Source organism: Nannospalax galili, unplaced genomic scaffold (genome assembly GCF_000622305.1).
Source record: "Nannospalax galili isolate Female #2095 unplaced genomic scaffold, S.galili_v1.0 scaffold440, whole genome shotgun sequence".
In the NCBI taxonomy this organism is placed as follows: Eukaryota; Metazoa; Chordata; class Mammalia; order Rodentia; family Spalacidae; genus Nannospalax; species Nannospalax galili.
The window spans coordinates 191,917-200,011 of NW_008347189.1; positions in this window are offsets into that span (position 1 = coordinate 191,917).

The following is an 8,095-nucleotide window of genomic DNA, read 5'->3' on the forward strand; positions in this document are numbered from 1 at the left end:
AAAAATTAAAAATTAAAAAAAAAAGAACGGAATGAAGGAATCAAGGCATATAGGCAGGGTTGATAGAGAAAGCAGGGAACTCAGATACTCCTACTCAGGCCTGAAGGAGAAGGAGAAGGAGATAGCATTATGTATGCTGTCTGAAAGCTATGTTGTAAAAATTAAAAATTAAAAAAAAAAGAACGGAATGAAGGAATCAAGGCATATAGGCAGGGTTGATAGAGAAAGCAGGGAACTCAGATACTCCTACTCAGGCCTGAAGGAGAAGGAGAAGGAGATAGCATTATGTATGCTGTCTGAAAGCTATGTTGTGTCAGGAGCTACAGCCACAACCAGAACTACATATTAACAGGGAGGGAAGGAAATAAATTCCTCTGTCTCTCTTTCTTCCCATCCTACCCATTCTCCCTACCTGTACCATTAACCAAACAGTCAAAAGGAATCAGATGAGGAAACTAATGTTCAGAGAGGGTAAAGGATCTTCCCAACACCACACAGCTAGTGAATATCAGTCTGGTGTCTGAATCTTAGCAGTACAACTGTAATTTTTAAAAATATCTTTATGTTTTTTATTGTGGTGCAGAGCTTGCATATCACGGTGCCATGTGGTCAGAGGACAGCTTTCACTGTTTCTCAACTTCCACTGTGAGTTCAGGGGATTAAACTCAGATCATCAGGCCCATGTGACATTTACCCACTGAGCCATCCCATGACCTAAATTGTTGTACTCTTTAATAACAGTGACACTTACAGATGTGTTTTTACACATGTCCCATTACTGAAAAATATGGACAATAAGAAGGGGTGAAGATCCCAAATGATGTCTCTTTGACAAGAGCCTTTCTGCTTCAGTCCTAACAGTGGCCCTGCAAGGAATCCGACTCTTGACGCATGCTCTGGGCTCCAGGGTATCTGTTCCTCCTGAACAATTGTCTTCCCTACAGCCCAGGTGCCAGCTCCCTAACCACCTGTAGGAAGCTTTTGACAAACCTCACAAGACTTCGGCTCCAAAGAGGTTCTTTACCACCCTCTGGTGGCTGAACAAGGAAATACGATGTTCAAATTGAGGAAGGAAGTCGTCAGGCAGTTAGCGTTAGCCTGGGCACCCATTCCCTCTCTTCCTTTCCCATTGAGTGATCCCTAAAAGTGCCTCCTGGATATTGCAGACAAGTAGATCTGTAACTCTTTTCTGTGGATGGTCAAATTCAGAACTGAAGGGTCTTATTTCTCAAAGCAAGATTCTCAGCAAGCAGTATTTTGAGTTAGATACCTTACCCTGAGTCCCTACACGTCAAGATTTCCTCGTGACTTCTATGCAGTGGGCCTTGAGAAGCCCTTTCCCCCCTCTCTGTTTTCTTCTTTTACATTTCTCCCATCTTCTTCAATGCAGAGCACTATATGCAATCAATCCCCAAAAGTAAACTGACTTTCTCAAGTCAGGTGTGCAGCCAGGTGAAAGAGAAGGAATGGATGGGAGAAAAGCCATTCATCAAAATTTGGCCCTGCTATGCATATAACTAAAATATAATTAAATTTTCTGAATCTGATGATTCTACATTTTCAGGAGAAAATAACATCAACTTCTGAGGAAATTAAAAATAGAGACATCTTTAGATCAGCTATGTGTAATGTGGAGTCATTGCCAAAATTTAGCAATTCTAGGAAGCTGAAATTCTTCTTCAACTTCTAATGTTATTCCACAGGTCTCCTAGAAATGATCACAGGCAACTCTGAGTTTAGGCCATTGTCCTCTACTGGCATTCAGTGGTAAGTGGCACAAAGTGGAAATATCCAGCTCACCAACCATCACAACACAAACCCAGGAAGATAGAGCCTAAAGCCAGCAGGCAGCTCCCCAAAGAGCCCCTAAAAGAGACCATGAGACGACTGGAGGAAATGTGTCCATGAGCCACTGTCTCTGAAGCTTACTTATTCTCGGTAAGAAGGCCGATGCCCATCCTCTTCAGCTGCCAGGTGCTAAGCTAAAGAAATACACATTCAATTTTAGACATCTCAAATTAGGTGCGGAATAATTGCCAGGAGTTCAGGCAAGCGAGACCCATTATTTGGCAGTGAAATTAGCATTTCTAAAACACTCGGCTTTCAGGTCTGAATCACCCCCTCACATTCACTCATCGTTCCACTTGCTTTATTTGCATGTTCTGCCCTTTCTGCCTCCCACTTCTACAGAGGTAACAAAGACAGTAAGCAAAGGCAGAATGACTCTGATTTCATAAAAGGAGCTGTTTCAGGGAGCAGGTACTCCGGGTCCATCAAGAACTGTTGCTGAGAAGTAACCACCAGTGGATTAGCAAAGACAGCTTCAATTTGCTTTGGAAATGGCCATGTGTTGTATCCTTAAGGATAATTTATAGAGTCCTACCTGTATCAACTTCAAATAATTCCACTTAGGAAATATCAACCTTACCATCTTATTTTAATTAGAGCACTTTCCCCACACTCTTCCACCTATGATGACTTGATAGGCAGACACACTTTCACAGGAGTTAATGAAACTCTGAAAATCTCAATTGCAGTGAGAATATAAACTGGGGTTAACAGGACCCACTTTGCTACACTTAATCAAATCCTTGGAGTTATTTTTTTCTTCTGGAGAGATGGCTCAGTGGTGAAAGGCACTGGCTGCTCTTGCAGAGGACCAGGGTTCAATTTCCAGCACCAGACGGCAGCTACCAACCTTCTGTAACTCCAGTTTCAGGGGATCCATCACCCTCTTTTGACCTCCACAGGCACTGTACAACATGGGTGCACTTCTACACATGCAGGCAATACATTCAGACATGTAAAAAAAATAAAACAGTTCTTTAAAAAAGCAAAACAACCTCCTAATTTATATGTTCCTGTTTAATCATTCAATACCATAATCAATACCATAGTATTAATGAAAAGGATGTTGTTCCCTCTACTTCTTAGAAAGATTCTTAAGTGTGTGATCACATGGGCAGCCCAACTGGTGGCTCAGTGAGGCAGGTATGTCCACCACGTAGCAGTGGGGCTGTATGACGGGGGCAGACGTTCAACTTTCTATGCAGGACTATGACTCCTAGAAACTCAGGCCAGTTCTAAACTGACTGACTGACAGGGATCTTGAATGCCCCTCTGAGTCTCCTTTGTCACAATGAGAAGAATGAGGAATGTTTTTTGTTTTTTGTTTTTTTTTTTCCCTAGCAAAAGCTAAAATTCCAAGGAAGATTAAAATTGAGGAAGTCTCCCAACTCTTTCTGCTGTCTCCACTGTCCATGTGCTCCAGTTTTGCACTCTGGAGTGTCTTCCAAACAGAATTGCAATCAGGGCTGGTCTCTGACCCTTAGGATCACCCATCCACTTCAAAGTGAAGAATTTGTGTAACTTTGGGGAAACGTTGGCCAAAATCTGAGGTTATTTGGGGGATGATGCTGAAGTCATCATAAATTAACAACAAAAATGCCCCTGTGTCCTGTGAGCTTGGGACAAGCCATGAGATTTTGGTAGCTGGATAACAGCATTCATTCTCCTTTACAGCCTGCAAAGCAGAGGGGTGGTGTAGTGTTGCATTTTACTATAGGCAAAATAAGTTTCGTTACTATGCATACGCTAAACAAACAAGGCCCACAAAGCTAACCCCATTCCGTACTACCATTTCTTACCTCATTCTCCTGCCAATAGACACAAAGCCCCATGAGCAATCAGGGACAAGATTGGCATTGTGATAGAGTGTTGACCAGAAAAGAAGATTGTAGAACCTTGGAATTGAGAAACAGCTTAGTATAAATCTAGTCAAGAGCCCTCCTCCTAGAGATGAGGATAGGGAAGGTATAAATCATTACGGCATAACCTAAATGTTATAGCTATTGCTGTGATAATTAGTAAACATTACAATTCCAATACCTGTCTAAGCTTTGCTTGGTCCCCTGGGAAATCACTTTGGTTTGGTGCTCTCTAAAGTGAACCTTGCCTTCAGGAATAAGGCACTTTCTCCCTCAGCTACTGAGTGCATGGCTGGCAGCAACGGCGGGGTTCTAGAATTTGCCATTTCTCAAAGTCATGCCTCCTTTCTAGGAGCAGCCTGCACATAAGGATTGCTTGATGAAAAGGTGAAATGCCTTCCTTCAACTGCGGTCAAATCTGAAAACACCCCAGTTTCAGAGCTCCCTGTGGACTCACTGAGGCCTTTGCCATGGCTGCCCCCTGCTAATCTGCTTCCTTTCCTTCACCCACAGCTGTTAATCCTGGAAACCCTCCCTAATTAACCCCTGCTTGGTAATCTCCCTATCAAGCTTACCAGGATCCATGACCCACAAAGGCTCAAGAAATCAGCTCTTGGCTGTTGAGAATCAATCTCTAATGCATTTTCATTTCAGTTGAAATATTCTTCAGGTCTATAATTTCTGTTTGGTACTGTTCTGTACTTTGTGTATCTTTGCTGAAATTCTCATTTTGTCCTTGCTTTTCTATCCTGACCTCAATGTTCATTTTATGCCCATTTTCTTTTTAATCTGGTAAATGACAAGTCCCTTTCACTAGAATCAGTTTCTGGGAATTTGTCTTGGTTTTATTCAGGACATCTCCTTATTCCCCCATCCCCCCACCCTCCCCTTCATTCTTTGTGTTTATTTCTGCTATTATATACACAACATTTTCTTGCAGTCTTGTCAAACTAGTCCCATGTAGGAGAAAGATGGTCAGAGATTCTAAACTGCTTCTCAGATCCCTGTGTTTCTCCAAATTATTGTCTCAGTTTTTGGTGGCCCCCAAAATGGGTTATGCTTGTGCCTGTTAATACAAGACAGGCAAGGTAAAGTCCTGGAAACATCAGAGCAATAGGTGTGTTTCCCAATGCCTTCAATCTTCATGGTGAAAGTAAAGGCAAGAGTTTAACTCCCACTCTCTCTGCATTAAGTCAGGGAAGGATCTGTGGCAAGTAGTTGCATTTGCATTCAGCCTGTTCCCTCTGATCCCATGGAGATTGGGCTCCTCATTTGTCTATCTTGATGTCATATATCTAGGGAGATGGGGTTACACAGCCCATCAACTCCTACAGCTAGAGGATTAAGAAGGCAGTCTCAGGTAAGTTGTGGCACTTTTCAGGGACATATTCTTCCAGGAAGAAAGAGTAGATACAGGTTTATCACAAGCATCCCAGGGGAAAGGCTTAGGAACAGCTGAGCTCGTGCTCAGACTGTCAGGAACCCACTGCCTTTCTATCTGCCCTTTCAATTCCTCTATACTACTTAGACTCCAAACCATCAGAGCAGGAAGGGTATCCAGGGAAATTTTCCAGAGAAAGCAGTACTTTTAAATCCCTGCACTGCTTACATGAGCTCCAGTTCCTGTAAGTGGTTCTATACCTATTTAAACCTACTTCTTTGTTCTGTATCAAGACTCAATCCTCACTGTTCCTAGAGCCAGAAGGTTTAGAATTCAGTCTCTTGCATGGAGGCTGTAGAAATTGGGATGCTTTATGGGTAGATGAACTCTTTCCAGGAGGGGCTGGTGGACATGGAGGTATACTGCTGGGAGCCAATGGAGAAGGCACAGGAAGTGCCAGGTTCTCGCTCAGGCTTCCACAAGTCTGCAGTTTGCCTACCCAGCTATTTCCCTGCTATCGACAGAGTTGAAGCTTGACTGTCAATAACAGCTGTTGGCAGAGTATGCTGGAAAAGTCTTTCCAGAGACAAACTGGGACTTTGGAGTTCTGGACCTTTCTCTGTCCCCATTCCAGGGAAGTGGTTGGGTCCCTGTGATAGCAACATGTATATATGGCCTCTCTTCTTCTCTCCCAAATTGTTGTGTTAGGACTCAAACCATGGAGACCCTTGGAGATATAGTGTCATATGTATAGTCCAAACCCTGTCATCTCAGGGAGAAACTGAGTTTTGGGGATTCCTTCCCAAATGTGTGGTGCAGTGTCTAGGGTGGGGTCTGCCTTAGCATGCCTCTGCTATTGTTACTCATTTGATAGTTCTCAGTTGCATGGTGCATAGGAGTCTCTGAAGTCATTTCTGATTTTCAGGTAGAATGGACCCCTGGGCTGGAGTTCCTTTGGTACATCAATCTGAAGGCAGAAGGAGAGTCGGGAGCCCCCATCCTTCCATGTTGCAGCCATCACTTTCCAAGCTTCTAAGTGCAGTAGAAATTACAGACTGACTGTAGCATACAGTGAAAAGGGGAATCAAAGGCTCATAAAAGTAGACAAGTTAGGGTGGAAGTAATATACAGGAAAATCTGTCACACAAATGTGTTCAGTGAGAAATCCTAGAGAATATTCAGTTTGCCAAAGACATGAGGATGCTGCTAAGAAGACCTCTCACATCACTGAGTGGCTCTCTGTAGGTCAGAACACTCGTCAGGAGAGTTCATCACAGAACTGTGCTCCCTGGTAGAAAGTGGTACAATATGTTCCAGAAATAATAGAAATAAGGTAATAGAATTAACCAAAGGAGCAGCGTGGACATAATTTTAATGAGCAGCCAGGACAGTGTGACACCCCAGGGAAGGAGCTGAGTCACAGGAAATGGTTAAGAGAACATGTCGTCCATAAGGATGGCATAGATGGACTCCCAGCAGAGGTATTAATCAACTACACAATGAAAGAATAATTAAGGACAGAGAGGCAAAAGGCTAAGCTTAGCTATAATGAATTACAATTTCCTGCCCAGTTTTTGGACCTGAGGCCAAGTTTGATCCCACAAACCACTGACAAGAAGGCCAATTCTCCAGGACAGGAAATCTTACAAAAAAATCAAAAGAAACACCTTTAAAAATAATTCACCTAGAATCTACACCAATCAGATCTAGGGGCATTTACTAAGGAAACCGTACACTGGAGAAAGACAAATACCCACATATGTTGGGGTCTGTTGGATACAGAAATTGAGCTAGCATTGATACCAGGGAAGTGACGCAGCATCAAAGTCCACAGATCTGACTCATGGTGAATCCACTGGGTTCATGGCAGTGGTGTTTTCCCAGTCACCAAAGGAATAACTGAAATGGATAGACTTAGAAGTTGGCCAGTCCCCACATTGGTTTTTTGGCCTGTGGGATGAAAACTGTGATAGCAGAAAAGACCAAGCTGAATTCTCTGAATCAGTTCCCCTCTCCCACATCAGCAAAGTACAAAGAATCCTATATGGTGGGGAAAGTGTCAAATAATTATGACATCCTTACAGACCTATGGGTTGAAGTGTTTGTTCCCCCCATCGTATCTCCATTTAATCCATTAGTATGAGCTATTACAAAATCCAAGTGGATCTTGAAAATAGCCTTCTGTAATCTTAACCTTGTATTTGCAATAATTTCATCTGTTGGGCCTAGTACGTTTATCAGAGTAAATTAACAACTTCTCATCCACATGGAATACAGTTATCAGTCTGCTATGTGTATTCTCTCCCATTCATGCCAAAAGGAGTGTAAGGAACAGTTTGCATGTACTTGGAACTGGCCACACGGTACCATCTTACAGTTGCTCCCAAACTAGACTTACTTGGTTGTCCTCTGTCATAATTTGACTTTCCTTTGAAATTTCACACTCTTCTGTTATATTGACAGCATCATGCTACTCAGAGTAGATGTGGAACAAGTGACAAGCATGTTCAGGATATTATTAAGATATTTGCTCTGAAGAATAAAATAAGAGGTAGGAAGATTTGGGAACCACGCCAACAGATGAAAATTCTAGAGATTCAGTGATTTAGTAGTTCATAGAAAGTAGACTGTGCAAATGAAATATACTCTCAGGGATTTAGTACATGCCCTGAATTAGTGACCACTGTGTTGCCATGTCTGTAGACAGACTAGACGGTTCCAAAGTGTAAAAGTGGGTGGGGACCTATTTATCACTCTTCCCAGTGAAATTTTCAGGGATTTCTTTTATGGTAATTGATGGTAAATAGATGCCTGGCTTCTAGAATGAAACATTCCCAGTTGGAACTATAGCCAAAGTCCTAGTAAGCTTAAGGTATGGGAGCCCCTGGGAACTTTGGACTACTCATTCTAAAGGACAAGGAATCAAGAGTCACTGTCTTGCTGTATTATCAAAGAAAAGTCCAACTGTCTTTACATATGTAAAGGGATATATATATATATATATATA